The 17,509-nt window shown below is 49.4% G+C and overlaps 1 protein-coding gene across 6 annotated transcripts in view; it reads right to left on the reverse strand.

Moving 5' to 3' along the window:
• Window positions 1-17,509, reverse strand: part of eps8l2 (EPS8 signaling adaptor L2) — a 333,811-nt gene that overhangs the window by 240,758 nt on the left and 75,544 nt on the right. The gene's annotated exons all lie outside the window — the stretch shown is intronic.

The raw sequence follows: 17,509 nt of genomic DNA on the forward strand, positions 1-17,509 counted from the left end.
GTCACAAGTGGAGTACCACAAGGATCTGTTCTGGGGCCGTTGCTGTTTGTCATTTTTATCAATGACCTAGAGGAAGGCGCAGAAGGGTGGGTGAGTAAATTTGCAGACGATACTAAAGTCGGTGGTGTTGTCAATAGTGTGGAAGGATGTAGCAGGTTACAGAGGGATATAGATAAGCTGCAGAGCTGGGCTGAGAGGTGGCAAATGGAGTTTAATGTAGAGAAGTGTGAGGTGATTCACTTTGAAAGGAATAACAGGAATGTGGAATATTTGGCTAATGGAAAAGTTCTTGAAAGTGTGGATGAGCAGAGGGATCTAGGTGTCCATGTACATAGATCCCTGAAAGTTGCCACCCAGGTTGATAGGGTTGTGAAGAAGGCCTATGGAGTGTTGGCCTTTATTGGTAGAGGGATTGAGTTCCGGAGTCGGGAGGTCATGTTGCAGCTGTACAGAACTCTGGTACGGCCGCATTTGGAGTATTGCGTACAGTTCTGGTCACCGCATTATAGGAAGGACGTGGAGGCTTTGGAGCGGGTGCAGAGGAGATTTACCAGGATGTTGCCTGGTATGGAGGGAAAATCTTATGAGGAAAGGCTGATGGACTGGAGGTTGTTTTCGTTGGAGAGAAGAAGGTTAAGAGGAGACTTAATAGATGCATACAAAATGATCAGGGGGTTGGATAGGGTGGACAGTGAGAGCCTTCTCCCGCGGATGGAAATGGCTGGCACGAGGGGACATAACTTTAAACTGAGGGGTAATAGATATAGGACAGAGGTCAGAGGTAGGTTCTTTACGCAAAGAGTAGTGAGGCCGTGGAATGCCCTACCTGCTACAGTCGTGAACTCGCCAACATTGAGGGCATTTAAAAGTTTATTCGATAAACATATGGATGATAATGGCATAGTGTAGGTTAGATGGCTTTTGTTTCGGTGCAACATCGTGGGCCGAAGGGCCTGTACTGCGCTGTATTGTTCTATGTTCTATGTTCTTAACACCAAATTACCACTTCTGACATTTGAACATTTCCAAAATGATCTTCTTTTGATTTTTGTAACAGATCTCCTGAAAATAAAGTTTTTAAAACTATAACTTTGTCATCAAGGTCAACTTTAAAACCAACTTTAATTGAAGATAAGAATTTATTAAGTTATTGATTCTTCTGGTGTAAAAATAGCTCCTGATAGGCCTCCCAATAGCAGCAGAGATGTGGAGGAACAGATTGGGAAACAGATTTTGGAAAGGTGCAGAAGTCACAGGATAGTAGTCATGGGTGACTTCAACTTCCCAAATATTGAGCGGAAACTCTTCAGATCAAATAGTTTGTGCAGTGTGTCCAGGAAGCTTTTCTAACACAGTATGTAGATTGTCCGACCAGAGGGGAGGCCATATTGGATTTGGTACTTGGTAATGAACCAGGGCAACTGATAGATTTGTTAGTAGGGGAGCATTTTGGAGATAGTTACCACAATTCTGTGACTTTCACTTTAGTAATGGAGAGGGATAGGTACGTGCAACAGGGCAAGGTTTACAATTGGGGGAAGGGTAAATACGATGTTGTCAGACAAGAATTTAAGTACATAAGTTGGGAACATAGGCTGACAGGGAAGGACACTATTGAAATGTGGAACTTGTTCAAGGAAAAGATACTACGTGTCCTTGATATGTTATGTCCCTGTCAGGCAGGGAAGAGATGGTCGAGTGAGGGAACCATGGTTGACAAGAGAGGTTGAATGTCTTAAGAGGAAGGAGAATACTTGCGTAAGGCTGAGGAAACAAGGTTCAGACAGGGCGCTGGAGGGATACAAGGTAGCCAGGAGGGAACTGAAGAAAGGGATTAGGAGAGCTAAGAGAGGGCATGAAAAATCTTTGGCGGGTAGGATCAAGGAAAACCCCAAGGCCTTTTACACATGTGAGAAATAGGAGAATGACTAGAGCAAGGGTAGGTCCGATCAAGGACAGTAGCGGGAGATTGGGTATGGAGTCTGAAGAGATAGGAGCGGTCTTGAACGAGTACTTTTCTTCAGTATTTACGAATGAGAGGGGCCATATTTTTGGAGAGAACAGTGTGAAACAGACTGGTAAGCTCGAGGAGATACTTGTTAGGAAGGAAGATGTGTTGGGCATTTTGAAAAACTTGAGGATAGACAAGTCCCCCGGGCCTGATGGGATATATCCAAGGATTCTATGGGAAGCAAGAGATGAAATTGCAGAGCCGTTGGTAATGATCTTTTCGTCCTCACTGTCAACAGGGGTGGTACCAGGGGATTGGAGAGTGGCGAATGTCGTGCCCCTGTTCAAAAAAAGGAATAGGGATAACCCTGGGTATTACAGGCCAGTTAGTCTTACTTCGGTGGTAGGCAAAGTAATGGAAAGGGTATTGAGAGATAGGATTTCTGAGCATCTGGAAAGACATTGCTTGATTAGGGATAGTCAGCACGGATTGGAGAGGGGTAGGTCTTGCCTCACAAGTCTTATTGAATTCTTTGAGGAGGTGACCAAGCACGTGGATGAAGGTAAAGCAGTGGATGTAGTGTACATGGATTTTAGTAAGGCATTTGATAAGGTTCCCCATGGTAGGCTTCTGCAGAAAGTAAGGAGGCATGGGATAGTGGGAAATTTGGCCAGTTGGATAACAAACTGGCCAACCGATAGAAGTCAGAGCGTGGTGGTGGTCGCAAGTATTCAGCCTGGAGCCCAGTTACCAGTTGCGTACCACAGGGATCAGTTCTAGATCCTCTGCTGTTTGTGATTTTCATTAATGACTTGGATGAGAGAGTTGAAGGGTGGGTCAGTAAATTTGCAGACGATACGAAGATTGGTGGAGTTGTGGATAGTGAGGAGGGCTGTTGTCGGCTGCAAAGAGACACAGATAGGATGCAGAGCTGGTCTGAGAAGTGGCAGATGGAGTTTAGCCCTGAAAAGTGTGAGGTTGTCCATTTTGGAAGGACAAATATGAATGTGGAATATAGGGTTAATGGTCGGGTTCTTGGCAATGTGGAGGAGCAGAGAGATCTTGGGGCCTATGTTCATACATCTTTGAAAGTTGCCACTCAAGTGGATAGAGCTGGGAAGAAGGCCTACGGTGTGCTAGCGCTCATTAACAGAGGGATTGAATTTAAGAGCCGTGAAGTGATGATGCAGCTGTACAAAACTTTGGTAAGGCCACATTTGGAGTAGTGTGTGCAGTTCTGGTCGCCTCATTTTAGGAAGGATGTGGAAGCTTTGGAAAAGGTGCAAAGGAGATTTACCAGGATGTTGCCTGGAATGGAGAGTAGGCCTTACGAGGAAAGGTTGAGGGTGCTAGGCCTTTTCTCATTAGAACGGAGAAGGATGAGGTGCGACTTGATAGAGGTTTATTAGATAATCAGGGGAACAGATAGACAGTCAGAGACCTTTTCCCCAGGTGGAACAAACCATTACAAGGGGACATAAATTTAAGGTGAATGGTGGAAGATATAGGAGGGATGTCAGAGGTAGGTTCTTTACCCCAGAGAGTAGTGGGGGCATGGAATGCACTGCCTGTGGAAGTAGTTGAGTCGGAAATATTAGGGACCTTCAAGTGGCTATTGGATAGGTACATGGATTACGGTCGAATGATGGGGTGTCGATTAATTTGTTCTTAATCTAGGACAAAAGTTTGTCACAACATCGTGGGCCGAAGGGTCTGGTCTGTGCTGCATTTTCTATGTTGTATAGCAAATTCAGAGTACATCTTCTCAGCTATCTTAGAAACAATAATTGCCACAACCTTTTTCTTAAACCAAAGGTATTACCCATTACCTTGGGTCCAGGCTATATTTCTCAATTGGGACCCCAGCTTCAATCCTTGAGCAGAATCAACTCTTCTTTTGGGATCCAACACATCTGTTCTTCCAACACCTCCCCCAACACACGTTCCAGATCTCAATAGCTTTGGCCTTGTGAACCAGGCTTCCAAACTATCAATGAGGCTGCCTGCAGGCAAGAATACCACAAAAATAATGTAGCTCTAGAGTTTTATCATGTAGGGTAGTCGGGAAACATTTTCTTCCAGGGTTTTCGGACTACATAACACTATCCCCAATCCTGCCACCCCTATTCGAAACTGACTCCAACCCTGCCACCCCTATTCTAAGCTGACCTTTTGCAATGAGGTTAAAATCCTGCCTGCAAAGTCTAAAACGGAGACTGGAATTTTGTTGGCATAGTAGGGGCCCTGAAGACTGGCATTTTTTGTCCATCCCTAAATACCCTCAAGAAGGTGGTGATGAGCAGTCCATCTGGTGTAGGTACACCCACAGGGCTATTAGGGAGGGAGCTTCAGGGTTTTAACCTAGTGACAGTGAAGGGGCAGCAAAATAGTTCCAAGTCAGGATGGGGAGTGGGTTGCCAATCAAACAGTTGCTTTGTCCTGGACAGTGTCGAGTTTCTTCGAGCTGCACTCATCCAGACAAATGGAAAGTATTCCATCACACTCCTGACTTGTGCTCGTAGATGGTGGACATGCTTTGGGGAGTCAGAAGACGTGAATGGACTTTAATTTTGCTTGGGCTTCTTGGTGCCACACTTGCTGCCTTGGTGTCAAGGGCAGTTACTCTCACCTAGAGTTCACCTCTTTTATCCATATTTGGAGTAGAGTGGCCCTGGCAGAAAGGAAACTGGGTGATTGTGTGATAGCACTATTGAAGACATCTTCTATCATTTTACTGAGGGTCAAGAGTACATTGATGGGGTGCTAATTGGCTGGATTGATTTTGTCCTCCTTCTCCTGGATAGGATATATACTGGCAATTTTCCACATAGTCAGGTAGGCGCCAGTGTTGTTGCTGGACTGGAACAGCTCAACTTGTACTCCAGAATCAGCTGTGCTTCAAGTCCTCAGTACTACAGTCAGGATATCAGTATTATACCCTTTGCTGTATCCAGTTCAGCCATTTCTTGATATACGAGGTGGAGTGAATTAAATTGGCTGAAAACTGGCACCCATGTTGTTGAAGATTAGTGAATGCTGATGTGGGCTGGAAAGCTAGTACATTTAACTTCATCATTTTGGTTACCTGTTGCTTTCCTCCGGTCTTCTCCCTGTCTGACTGGCCTTGGAAGGGGAACATGCAGTGTCCAGATGTGCACTTGAAGCAGCAGAAGAATTAAACGGTCTATAGTTTTTATTGTTTCCCTTTCATTCTATTGGAATGTGAAAACGGTGATCTTCAAAATTCCACTTGGTTCTTTACATTGCAGAGGGAATTTTTAAAAAAAGGTGAAGATGGTAATGGAGCTGTGGTGGTATGTATTAGGGTTAATACGGTACACCATGAATGCAGAGGAGCTATTAGAGGACAGATGCTGGGTCCCGATTGGAGATTTACCAGGATGGGCTCCACCCAGATAGGCGGGGTATAAGATCCCGGTTTACTCCCCGCAGCTGCATTCTGTAACTGAGCTGCTGGGGAACAAGTCTGAACAAGTCTGCTCAATAAAGCCTCGATTGAAGTTCTCTACGTCTCGCCTCATGTGTGATCGATGGTGCTACAATTTATTGAGCAGACTTAAAAAGGAATATGGAGCTCCGGATCGCCCCAGAGTGCCTGCGAATCGACCCCCAAGCAGCTAACGCAACATCGGCGTTTAAACACTGGCTGGCGTGCTTTGAGGGGTACCTCCGAACGGCCCCCGGCAGACCAGAAGATGCAGGTCCTGCATTCCAGCGTGAGTCCCGAAATCTACGCACTCAATCGAGGACGCGGAAGAATTCCCAGCGGCGATCAACTTGCTGAAACAGACCTACATTAGGCCAGTCAACCAGGTCTACGCACGCTACCAGCTCGCGACGAGACGACAAATCCCCGGGGAATCGCTGGACGAATTCTTCAATGCGCTGACGATCCTGGGGAGAAACTGTGACTGCCCAGCGGTAACGGCGAATGAACATACGGACCTCCTGATCAGAGACGCTTACGTAGCAGGTTTGGCATCGTCGCAAATTCACCAGAGACTTTTAGAGAAAGACTCTCTCGGACTCAGAGGCACGGGCCCTTGGAGCCTCCCTCGACGTGGCCTCCCAAAACGCCCACGCCTATACCCCCGACCGCACTACAGCCCCTTGGGTTCCGTGGATCCCCACCGCGACTGACCCCCCAGCACCCCCCACCCCTCCGCAAGCGTGCGCGGCCAGAATACCAGACCACCCGGGGGGGGCCCCACTGCTACTTTTGCGGGCAGCCGAAACACCCCCGCCAGCGCTGCCCGGCCCGCTCGGCCACCTGTAAAAGCTGCGGCAAAAGGGGCACTCCGCAGCGGTGTGCCAGTCCCGTGGGGTCACCGCTATCTCCTGGGAACAAAAGGGACCACGGGCTCAACCCCCCCCCCCCAGCGACCCACGGGCGGCGCCATTTTAGACCCTGGTCACCACGAGGGGGGGGATGTGCGCCGCCATCTTCCTACCCACGGGCCACGTGCGATCCATGGGAGCGGCCATTTTGTCCACCCACGGCAGCGTGCGATCCATGGACGTCGCCATCTTGGCTGACAGGCAAGGACCCCAGCATGGACGGCTCCACACTGCCTGAAGACAACGATCTGATGCACCAACCACGTTTGGCATCGGTGACCCTCGACCAGTCGCAGCCCCGGACAACGACAAAGGTGCTGGTGAACGGGCACGAGACGCCGTGTTTGATCGACGCGGGGAGCACGGAGAGTTTTATTCATTTGGACACGGTAAGACGCTGTTCGCTCGTAATTCGGCCAAGCACCCAAAAAATCTTCCTGCAGGCGGTGTCCCACTCCGTTGCAATCAAAGGGTTCTGCATCGCAAACCTAACGGTGCAGGGGAGAGAGTTCAAAAATTACTGGCTGTATGTCCTCCCCCATCTCTGCGCTCCCACTCTCCTGGGGTTGGGCTTCCAATGCAACATCCAGAGCTTAACATTTAAATTTGGCGGCCCTATACCCCCACTGACTATCTGCGGCCTCGCGACACTCAAGGTCGAACCGCCCTCCTTGTTTGCGAACCTCACCCCGGATTGCAAACCCGTCGCCACTAGGAGCAGACGGTACAGCACCCAGGACCGGACGTTTATCAGGTCCGAAGTCCAGCGGCTGCTGAAGGAAGGCATAATCCAGGCCAGCAATAGTCCCTGGAGAGCTCAGGTGCAGTAGTGAAGACAGGGGAGAAGCAGAAGATGGTCGTAGACTACAGTCAGACCATCAACAGGTACACGCAGCTAGATGCGTACCCTCTTCCCCGCATATCCGACATGGTCAATCGGATTGCACAGTACAAGGTCTTTTCCGCCGTGGACCTCAAGTCCGCCTACCACCAGCTCCCCATTCGCAAGTACACTGCCTTCGAAGCAGACGGGCGGCTATACCACTTCTTAAGGGTTCCATTCGGCGTCACGAACGGAGTCTCGGTCTTCCAACGGGAGATGGACCGAATGGTTGACCAACACGGTTTACGGGCCACGTTCCCGTACCTCGACAACGTCACCATTTGCGGCCACGACCAACAGGACCACGACGCCAACCTCCGCAAATTCCTCCTGACCGCTAATGCCTTCAACCTCACCTACAACGAGGAAAAATGCGTGTTTAGCACCGACCGTCTAGCCATCTTGGGCTACGTAGTGTGTAATGGAGTGATAGGCCCTGACCCTGAACGCCCTGACCCTGAACGCATGCGCCCCTCATGGAGTTCCCTCTCCCCCACTGTGCCAAAGCCCTGAAACGCTGCCTGGGCTTCTTTTCTTATTACGCCCAGTGGGTCCCCCAGTATGCAGACAAGGCCCGCCCACTAATCCAGTCCACTACTTATCCCCTGTCGATCGAGGCCCGCCAGGCCTTCAGCCGCATCAAAGCGGATATCGCAAAGGCCACGATGCGCGCCATCGACGAGTCCCTCCCCTTCCAAGTCGAGAGCGACGCATCCGACGTAGCTCTGGTGGCCACTCTCAACCAAGCGGGCACACCCGTGGCCTTTGTCCCCCGGACCCTCCACGCTTCAGAAATTCGCCACTCCTCAGTAGAAAAGGAGGCCCAAGCCATAGTGGAAGCTGTGCGACATTGGAGGCATTACCTGGCCGGTAGGAGATTCACTCTCCTCACTGACCAACGGTCGGTAGCCTTCATGTTCGATAATGCACAGCAGGGCAAGATAAAGAATGACAAGATCCTGCGGTGGAGGATCGAACTCTCCACCTACAACTATGAGATATTGTACCGTCCCGGAAAGCTGAACAAGCCGTCCAGTGCCCTATCCCGCGGCACATGTGCCAACGTACAAGTGGACCGCCTCCAAGCCCTCCGCGAGGACCTCTGCCACCCGGGGGTCACTCGCTTCTACCACTTTATAAAGGCCCGCAACCTCCCGTCCTCCGTCGAGGAGGTCCGAACAGTCACCAGGAACTGCCAAATCTGCGCAGAATGCAAACCGCATTTTTTCAGGCCAGATAGAGCGCACCTGATAAAGGCTTCCCGTCCCTTTGAACGCCTCAGTCTGTATTTCAAAGGCCCCCTCCCTTCCACCGATCGCAACACGTACTTTCTTAACGTCGTTGACAAATACTCCCGTTTCCCCTTCGCCATCCCCTGCCCCGACATGACCGCGGCCACGGTCATTAAAGCCCTCTGCACCATCTTTACCCTGTTCGGTTTCCCCGCCTACATCCATAGCGATAGGGGGTCCTCCTTCATGAGTGACGAGCTGCGTCAATTCCTGCTCAGCAAGGGCATAGCCTCGAGCAGGACGACCAGCTACAACCCCCGGGGGAACGGGCAGGTAGAGAGGGAGAACGGAACGGTCTGGAAGACCGTCCTACTGGCCCTACGGTCTAGGAGTCTCCCAACTTCCCGCTGGCAGGAAGTCCTCCCGGATGCCCTTCATTCTATCCGGTCCCTGCTGTGCACCACCACGAACCAAACGCCGCACGAGCGCCTCCTTGTCTTCCCTAGGAAGTCCGCTTCTGGAACGTCACTTCCGACCTGGCTGGCAGCCCCGGGACCCATCCTGCTCCGGAAACATGTGCGGGCGCACAAATCAGACCGACTGGTGGAAAAGGTACATCTACTCCACCCCAACCCGCAGTACGCCTACATGGCGTACCCAGACGGCCGACAGGACACGGTCTCTCTGCGGGACCTGGCGCCCGCCAGAGCTCCCCACACCCCCCCCAAACACCAATCACCACCCCCTCACTCCCGGGAGTGCACCTCACAGCCACCCCCTTCCCGGGGGGATCGGTTCTCCTCCCAGGAGTAAGGAAACAGAGAGGGACAGCGCGATGCTCCCAGAGTCGACCGGACCCGAGCCAGCACCATCACCACCACCACCCGGGCTAAGACGATCGGAGAGGGCGACCAGAGCACCATCTCGACTCATCGAGTCGACTTAAGATGTATATAATTCAGTGGCCCAGTAAAGCGGCATTGCTGTAAATAGTTAACGATGCTAATCGGGTAAAATGTGAATAATTCAGTGGCCCAGTAAAAGCGGAATAGTTGTATATAGTACAATGGTTAAGGCACCGACCCTGTAAACCCCTACCACCATACCACCCCGCCGGGTTCCTTTTTAACAAGGGGAGAATGTGGTGGTATGTATTAGGGGTAATACGGTACACCATGAATGCCGAGGAGCTATTGGAGGACAGATGCTGGGTCCCGATTGGATCTGCCACCTACTGGGCTCCACCCACAAAAGCGGGGTATAAGAACCCGGCTTACTCCCCGCAGCTGCATTCGGTGACTGAGCTGCTGGGGAACAAGTCTGAACAATAAAGCATCGATTGAACTTCTCTACATCTCGCCTCGTGTGTGATTGATGGTGCTACAGGAGCAAATCACTTCGACATCACTATTTCTATGTTATAAAATGAACCATTTACTCAGGAAATGTGGCTGAACTGGTATGGGAATATTGCTCAACGCATGCAGTGACTAACCAATCTACTCAATCATCACTGAAAATAACAAGAGAGGATCCACCTGGCTGTGGAATGTGGCAGAACCAGTTTTAAAAAGACACAGCTCATCTCTGCTTTTTGTACTGTGTGCTGCCAACTCAGCTTTGTTGCTAAAATTATCAAAAACTGGAATTCCATTCCTTCAGTCTTTGGTCAGCATTCAACTTGCTTCACATTGTTCTCATTTGTGCTCATGTTTTTCAATTCTTCTGGATTACTGTCTTTAGTCCAATAGAATGGATCGCGTCACATGCTGGAGATTCTCGTGCAGTAGAACTTGTCCCAATTTACATAAAGGGTGTTGAATTCCACAGCACTCATTCACAATGGTATTTGTGCTATAGTTTCAGTGTCATGAATAATTTCTAACCATCTCTGACAGTTTATTGAAGTGCTCAATTTTGCTAAGGTACCAGATAAATTAGCTGCACATTCAGAAGGAGGTTTAACAACTTTACATAGAAATGATGACTATATTCATTTTAATCGTCAAAATACAAAGTCTGTTGTTAGCTCTTCAGCCGATCAAATTGTGGGTAACAATGCATCCAAGGTTCCAATATGCATTGCTGCTCATGTGATTTAATGCCTATCGAGTAATATTTTTCAAACTTTGGGACTGGTGAAATGGATTTTTTCCAAGTCAGTACCCTTATGAAAGTGAACAGAGGGGCACACTGTTAGCCTGTACCAATAGGTTGAATACCAGTAGACAACAGCAGCACTTTGTTTTTATTTGCTACTGGTCATGCTACTTCCCCTCACAAAGTATTTCAGGTTCAGGGTTTGCCCTGTGGTAAAGGTAGTGAGTGTAAGTTGCTTAAATGGCTAAAAGAAAAACCATACAAGAGGCAGCAGTAAAAGTGGATTTAAACTGCAGTGCTGTCATGAACTCCAGGAATGGCAGCGGTACCATAATATAAAAAGGGGGCAAATGTGGTCTTACGTTATCGTCAACAACTTGTAATTTATATGTGCCTTCAACATTATAAAGGATTTCAAGGTTCTGTGGAACAGAAATCAGGAATGCTTAATAGGCTATTATTGGAGGAGCGCTGACATCTGGGAGGGGGAAGTGTAGGTTGAAGGAAGTTTGGAGAGTCGTGATCATTAAGTGAAAGAATTTTAAAAATCAAGATGTTTCTTGACTGGGAGCCAATTAGCAAAAGGCACATGTTGAGAGTATATATTTTCTTTAAAACTTTAAAGCAATGTAGCCATGTAAAACGGCTGACTCCCAATTAGAATGGGCAAACCCCAATTTAAAATGGCGAACGGAAGAGGCTGATGGGAAAATCAGCCAACAGGACTCAAACAGACAGCTGCAGGTAAAACAGTGTATTCGCCTCTGGAGAAGCCAGACCAAACCGATAACTGCAGCCATCAACATAACAACACCCCAGCCATCTGCATATTAATCAGCCATCCCCGGGAACAATTGCTACAAATTAGTAACACAAAGCCGACCCAGACCTTTCGGCACCAGCAGGAGCTGACACAAAGAAAGGTAAACAACCAGCCCTCGATCAAGGAATCGCTCCAGTATTGGAGAATATCGAACCAAGTGATTGGGACCAAGTCCAATCACTTGGAACCAGGTACGAGGTCCGCCCCGAGAGGCAGGAAGCCCTTGGGGACTATAAGAATAGGGGCCAAGTTCAAATCGCCCCTTCTCCTCCTCTCCGCACCCTTAGAGACCCTTGCTGAAAGAGAACGCAAGTTTTACTCCAACGATCGTTACCAGATAGACACTCCTGACTATCGACCTGTACCAGCTTTTGAATCCCGCAGGCTCAGAACCCATTCGAAAGGCAATTCGTTTCCCTGACCTGGTGGGCCATTTCCAAAGTTAAGTATTGGCCTGTTAGCGGGAGGAGGTAGTTTAGAAGTAGAATTAATGTACAAGTATTAATTGCTGTATATAATAAATGAGCGTTGATTTAACTGTTACTAAGCGGTGTGTTGGATTATTAATCATTACTCGGACTTCAACCACATGGCGGTATCAGAAAGATACCTGGCGACTCAAGAGCAAAGGTGACAGAATTAGAGCAAATAAACTAAGGCTAAAACGAGCAACATTTTGGCGACATCCTGACGGGACCCGATCTAGAAGTGGAAAACCACTCCGGGAGAACCCAAGAAATTTTGAATTAGAATCCAATTGGAAACAGAAAACCACAAGTGTTCAAGCGGTTCTGATTAATAGTCATAATTCTGAAGTGTGTGTCTGCATGCGTAACTAACAGGGCTAGAAGGTAAAACTGATAGATTTTTGTTGCGTCAAAACTGTCGGAAGTCTGTATTGTCGGAAATTAGCGCATCTGCGACACCGCCTTTGCCCCCTGTTCCAAATTTAAACGAAGCAAGCGGAAAGGAAAGATGGCCATGCAGGCAATGCAGCGCCTCATGAACCCTGAGGAATTTGCGGTCGCAGCGACCAGCAGCAGTAGAGTGGGACAGTGTCCCATTTGGGAAGAGGAAATCCGGAAATATCACAAGGGCAAAGGATGGCCCCTGTGGAATGATTTCTGCGATAATAACGAATCAGGTCCCGGAAGTATAGGGCATACTTGGTGGGAGAACATGAGTGAGATACATAAAAAGAGCTTAGCGAAAGCTCGCAAGCCGATGGCAATAGTGTCCTGTTTGGCACAATTGCGAGGCACAGAGGAGGTCGTCAAGACGCTCCGCAAAGAAGTAGAGGTCATACATCGGATGAGTAAAGTCGATGTGAGCAAAGTTGAGAAAGAGAATTTAGAGTTAAGGAGGAAATTGGCAGCAAAGGATGAAGAGGTAGCTGACGCCAAACGGGGTCACCAGTCTTGTCTGGCGCATTTAAGCAGTTTCCAATCCCAGTATGAAAAGGCCTATCAGGACACGTAGCGTGCAGTCCTGGTAAGGAAAGAAACAGAAAAGCAGGTGGAGACGCTACAGAAACAATGTAGTGATCTCAAGGCAGCCTTGAGAGCGCTCCACGCTGCAACCACAGAACAAAGACAGAGCACAATAGATAATACAAAGTGCCGGAAGCAGATTGCAGACCTGCAGTCACTGCTTTCTGTTCAGAAAGGATTTCAGGAAACCTTTGGGGAAAAGTTAGACCAGGAAGACGGCCCTGATTGGGAAGAGTTACAAGAAACAGCGCAGAGATATGTTCAGGGAACATGTGCGCAGGGAAAGCCCCAAAGGAGAAAAGCACCCCAACCCCCCACACAGCAGGTAGTTCAGGCTCCAATGAACCCTGTAACCACCCACCACACAGCCCTGGTAGACGATACGGAATATCTATATTCCACCCCCTTAACAGTGACCCAATTACGGGACGCGTGCGAGAAGATCACACCGTTCCTCCCCAGCTCAGACCCCCACCATTTCTTTGCCACAGTTAGACGTCAGGCGCACATGTACGTCCTGGATGAGCGAGAGCATGTAAAGCTCATGATTTTAAGTTTAGACCCGTCGGTAGCAGCAGCCCTTCCCGATCCACAGAATGTAGGAGGAGGCACCCTTGCAGAAATGCATACCGCGATCCTGGATGCGATCGGGTATAACCGGGGCGACCCCGTAGATGGCCTAAATAAATGTAGGCAGAAGAAATCTGAGCACCCCACAGCGTTCGCAGGACGCCTGTGGATTCACTTCGCAGCCGTTTTTGGAGAAGTAGACTGTGCCCATTTATCCCCAGCCAACATGGCCAAATGGACCCGCACCCTTATCTCCCATGCCACAGATGCAGGACAGAATGCCTGTACTAGTTATGATCCCTCAGAGGAGGCCCATAACGAGAAGTGGGTAGTTAAAAGATTGTCCCGCGTTTGGGAGCAATCTGTTCAGAGTAAACCCACAGCTAAAAACACGGAAGAAAAGCAAGCCGCCGCAGACATGCAGGCAGTAAAAGCAACCCATCACCACCCCGCCTGGGTAAATGAGGGAAAGGAGGGAAAGAACAGCCCCCCACCAAGTCACAAGAATGTTACAACTGCGAACAGTTGGGACACTTCGCAAAAGAGTGCAATACCCCTAAAAAGCCACAGAGAGCCCAACAGACAGACACTCTGATTAAGAAAAAGACAGAGCCCATCCATAGCGTTAGCGCCTGTTCGGATCAGACTGACTTGACCGAAACAGATTGACGGTGTACGGGCTCCCCCAGTTGGGTCTGCGACACCCTCTGGGATAGGTCAGGACGACCCGTAGTCGCAGCGAAAATTCGGGGACAGCCTATCGAGTTTCTTTGGGACACAGGAGGGTCCCGCACCGCCATAAATTCCTCCACCCTATTTCAAAAAGACACGTGGCCCACTACAGCCACTATCACCCTCAGCGGCTTTACAGGCCACTCACAGCAGGGACACATCACAGCCCCTGTACCCATTCAAATCGGAACCATCGCCACCAAACACCCCATAGTTTTAGTAGACCTGTCCCACACAGCAGAACACATTCTGGGAATTGACTTCATGAATTCCCATAATCTTTCATTCGATCCAGTCAACCAGTGTGTCTGGAAGATGGCAAAATCCGCAAGAGCCCCCGCAACGCTCAACATAGGGGAATACATGAACAAAATTAGCGCCGTAGGCGAATTTTGGTTCAACCCGACCACGCTTAGTACAGACAAGCAGGTTAGGGCAGTCCTGCAAAAGAACAGGGCAGCATTCGCGACCCACAAGCACGACTGTGGACGGATGACTGGCTCCGTACAAGTAACAGGACCTGACCCTAGAACCCAGAACCAGTACGGATTTCCCCTAGAGGCAGAGGGAAAAATCCTAAAAGTTATAGAAAGCTTATTAGAGCAGGGCGTACTTAGATCAGTAGCCTCCACTAATAATGCCCCGATTTGGCCAGTGAGAAAGCCCGATGGATCATGGCGACTGACCATCGATTACCAGGAACTCAACAAAGTCACCCCCACAGCAGCCCCCACCGTAGCAACAAGTCCCGAGACAGGGACTCAATTCCCGCTACTTCACGGTTTTGGACATCAATAATGGATTCTGGTCCATTCCATTGGCAAAGGCGTGCCAGTACAAATTTGCCTTCACCTTTAAAGCACAGCAGTCCAGGTGGACATGCCTGCCACAAGGATTCCACAACTCCCCCTCCATTTTCCACTGACAGCTGGCAAATGGATTAGCAAAATTTTCTCGCCCCGAATGTCTGGTACAGTATGTAGACGACCTACTACTGCAGACAGACACTCAGGAAGAGCACATTGAGCTTCTGCCCGAACTCGGAATTGTTACATTCAATTGGTTGTAAAGTCAACCCCAAAAAGGCCCAGATTTTGGAAGAAAAAGTGTTATATTTGGGAACAATTATCACGCACGGTAAACGCGAGATTGAGCATAAAAGAATTGACTCGATCGCTAAATTGCCCCTGACCCAGAACGTTTCAGCCCTCCGGTCGTTTTTAGGACTGGTTGGCTACTGCCGAAACCACATTGACGGTTTCGCCAGCAAGGCAGCGCCCCTCTCAGACCTCCTAAAGAAAGGAGCCCCCTGGGAATGGCTTCCGCAGCATACGGATGCTGTGGACTCTTTAAAACAGGCACTCATAGCAGCCCCCGCACTACAAGTTCCAGACCCGCTTTCCCCTTACGCCATAGAGGTAGCGACCACAGACCGCACCCTTTCAGCCGTGCTCCTCCAGGAACGGCACGACCAGTTAAGACCCGTGGCTTGCGCCTCCCGAATTTTAGATGCTGTGGGGCAGGGATTTTCAGCCTGTAAGAGGCACCTGCTCGCAGTTTTCTGGGCAGTCCAGTACTTTTCATACATTACCGGACTGAACCCCATCACCATTCTGACCGAACACTCCCCCACCCAACTTTTACTGGACGGACGACTCGAGGACGGTACCGTCAGTCAAATCAGAGCAGTCAGATGGACCCTTCTCTTGCAGGGACGGGACATCACAGCAAAACGGACAAAGACACACACCTACTTAGCCGACAATTTACAGTACCCCGGAGCCCCCCATGAATGTGAGATCATCTCTCCACACCATAACACAGGCCCCTTTATAGCTAAAACACCCCCCAGAAAGATAGGAAATTCACCCCAGAGCCCCCCGCACACGGACACGTGTGAACCCATTAAGATTTATGTGGATGGATCTTCCACAGTCTTCGATGGGCAGCGCATAACAGGTTGCGGGATTTATGTCGAGGATGCGCACTCGAGGAAATAGCGTTAAAACTACCCGGACACGTAGGCGTGCAGGCGGTAGAGCTTGCGGCCATCGCATACATAGTACAACACCCAGATTCCTTCCCCAGCCCAGCAGACATATACTCGGACAGCCTCTATGTCTGTAACAGCCTTACAGAATTTCTGCCCCTGTGGGAAGCAAGAGGATTTGTTTCCGCAGATGGGAAACCCCTCCCCTCAGCCCCATTACTCCGCCATATTTTAGTGAAAGCCCAGAACAGGACTTTTGGGATCATAAAAGTCCGCAGCCACCATCGTTCCTCCCCCCCTGGAAATGTAAAAGCCGACGCACTGGCTAAGGCAGGTTCCAGACATGGGTATTTTTGGAAACCCCCCGAAAGCGCGCCAGTGAGTGCGCCAGTGAGTGCAGTTCAGGTCACACAGACTAGAATAGAGGATCTAGTAGAGGCCCAGAAGCAGGACAGCAATCTCGCGGAGATTGTGAAAGGGAAGTTTCCAGCCTCCTACGAGAGGTTCAGAAATACACTGACCACACATGACTGTGTGGTGTTAAAGGACACCCTTTATGTAGTTCCTGAACAGGACAGGAACCAATTGATTTGTTTGTTCCATGATGGTCATGGACACCAGGGAATCGATCCCACTACAGCCCATCTCAAACAGCTTTGTTGGTGGCCAAATCTCAAGGAAGATGCAAGCCATTACATTGAAAGTTGCCTTATCTGTGAACAGAATAACCCCGACAGATATGCCAAAAAGGCCCAACTCAGCCACACCCGACCCGTTAACGGCCCCTGGACTAACCTCCAGATTTATTTTATAGGTCCATTGCCCCCTTGCAGGAATGGCTATAAATATGTACTTGTGGTCATAGACACATTTAGAAAATGGGTGGAAGCATTTCCAGCCCGCACAAACACTGCAAAAACTACAGCCATGATTCTAACCCACCACATCTTTACAAGATGGGGACTCCCCCACAGCATTGAATCGGACCAAGGTTCCCATTTTACAGGACGTGTCATGCAGAGCGTCCTCACGATATTTGGCATCACCCAAAAATTCCACATTGCGTACCACCCACAGTCGAGTGGTATCGTGGAGCGCATGAATCGGACCCTAAAAACCACCCTCAGAAAAATGGTCCAGCAGAACACCACCACTTGGGACTCAGTCCTCCCTTTTGCGTTGATGTTTTTGTGTAACACTATTTCCACCTCCACAGGTTACACCCCACACACTCTCATGACCGGACGCCCCATGAAAGGGACAGAATACTTGTTAGGTTTAGACCTGACCAGCCCTGAAGTAACGGCCCTCACCCACGAGAAAGCCGTGGAGCAATTAGTTGCAAATGTAAAAACGGCTCAGTTAGCAGCCGCAGTAAA

Source organism: Scyliorhinus torazame, chromosome 10 (genome assembly GCF_047496885.1).
Source record: "Scyliorhinus torazame isolate Kashiwa2021f chromosome 10, sScyTor2.1, whole genome shotgun sequence".
Classification (NCBI taxonomy): Eukaryota; Metazoa; Chordata; class Chondrichthyes; order Carcharhiniformes; family Scyliorhinidae; genus Scyliorhinus; species Scyliorhinus torazame.